This window comes from Arachis duranensis, chromosome 3 (assembly GCF_000817695.3).
Source record: "Arachis duranensis cultivar V14167 chromosome 3, aradu.V14167.gnm2.J7QH, whole genome shotgun sequence".
NCBI classification, from domain to species: Eukaryota; Viridiplantae; Streptophyta; class Magnoliopsida; order Fabales; family Fabaceae; genus Arachis; species Arachis duranensis.
In genome coordinates this window covers 51662893-51664997 of record NC_029774.3, presented here as the reverse complement: position 1 = coordinate 51664997, position 2105 = coordinate 51662893, and positions in this window count along the sequence as shown.

The window sequence follows — 2105 nt, the reverse complement described above, 5'->3', positions numbered from 1 at the left end:
TGGTTGTCAGTCACGCGCGTTCATAGGTGAGAATGATGATGAGTGTCACGGATCATCACATTCATCAAAGTTAAGTGTAACGTATATCTTGGAATAAGGATAGAAGAGAATTGAATAGAAAGTAATAATAATTGTATTGAAACTTTGAGGTACAGCAGAGCTCCACACCCTTAATCTATGGTGTGCAGAAACTCCACTGTTGAAAATACATAAGTGAAAGGTTCAGGCATGGCCGAATGGCCAGCCCTCTCCATGATCAAGTGACCGAATGATCCAGGACTTAAAGTGGTCAAAAGATGTCTAATACAATAGATAAATGTCCTATATATACTAGACTAGCTACTAGGGTTTACATGAGTAAGTAATTGATGCATAAATCCACTTCTGGGGCCCACTTGGTGTATGCTTGGGCTGAGATTGATCTATCCACGACCTGAGGCTTTTCTTGGAGTTGAACTCCAAGTTATAACGTGTTTTGGGCGTTCAACTCCAGATCATGACGTTTTTCTAGCGTTTAACTCCAGGCAGCAGCATGTACTTGGCGTTCAACGTCAAGTTACGTCGTCAATTCCCAAATAAAATATGGACTATTATATATTGCTGGAAAGCTCTGGATGTCTACGTTTCAACGCCGTTGAGAGCGCGCCAATTGGAGTTCTGTAGCTCCGGAAAATCCATTTCGAGTGCAGGGAGGTCAGATTCCAACAACATCAGCAGTCCTTTTGTCAGCCTTTTTCAGAGTTTTGCTCAAGTCCCTCAATTTCAGCCAGAAATTATCTGAAATCACAGAAAAACACACAAACTCATAGTAAAGTCCAGAAATGTGAATTTAACATAAAAACTAATGAAAACATCCCTAAAAGTAGCTTGAACTTACTAAAAACTACCTAAAAACAATGCCAAAAAGCGTATAAATTATCCGCTCATCAATGCTCTCTAGCTACAAAACATGGCTCATGACAGGATTAGAAGTGCTGTGGAGATTGGTATATGGTTGGCGCCAAATAGGTGTGTGGCCCCCAAACCTACGCACCTCCCTACAAAATTACTCATAAATCTTATCATCTAACATATAACATCAACAACATTTACTTGTTATCTTTGTAACCTGTAAAGAACGAAATTTACCAATAGCTCAGATTTTATTGAAGTGCTACACGAAGATTCCATGGACACCCAACAGAAAATTGCTTACACCGACAATGATATTTCAGCCTATCCGATTCCAAAACTCTATATTCAGCATTTCTTTGAATGTTGTAGTTCTTCAATTCTCTGAAACATCTCTACACCATTCGAGGTGCTCGGTTTCTTCTTAGAACATCTGATACTTGTGGAATAGCCAAAGACGAAGGAAGAAAAAATCGAGCACCTCGACCAGCTAGAGTCTCTGGCACATACTCATTAAAGGAATCACTCTCGTTAGGTGACCAAATTTTAGCTACATAATCTGAATCATAATCACTCTCATCTTATTTGACATTATCACGAGGTTTGGCATAGTAAATCGGTGTTGCCGCTACCGAGAATATCTGCGGGATCAAAGAGGACGTCCCACAACCACCACCTACGTTACTAACCGCAATATAACACTCCATCAACTATTGCGACATTAGCCTTGCATGTACTTTGAATATTACCCTCACATGCTCATCAGCTTCCGCCCAAAATGTCCGGTTAAGGAACCCTCCACTCGCACTACAAAAACAACGTTGAGTACCGACAGAATAACAAAAATAATTCACTGGTAAATTGCTTATTGTCAGATTTTGCATCGGATTGTATCTGACGGTGTGAACGTTACTGGTAAATGTTTACCGACGGATTATTTTGTTTGACGGTAACTTGCAGCGGAATTACCGGTAGAATATGAGGTTTAAGTAACAACAATCGATGCCACTTATGTACTGTCGAAATTTTTTCAACCGTAATTGTGACGCCAAACTTTGAAACTTTGCGTTTAATTACCGTTGGATATTTTTAATAGTAAAGCCAACGGTAGCTCCAAATTTTTATTTTTTTTAAATCTGGAAAATTATTACCGTTAGAAAAATTCTGACGGTAAATCTGAGGGAAATGACAATTTTTTTATTTTTCTTTTTCAA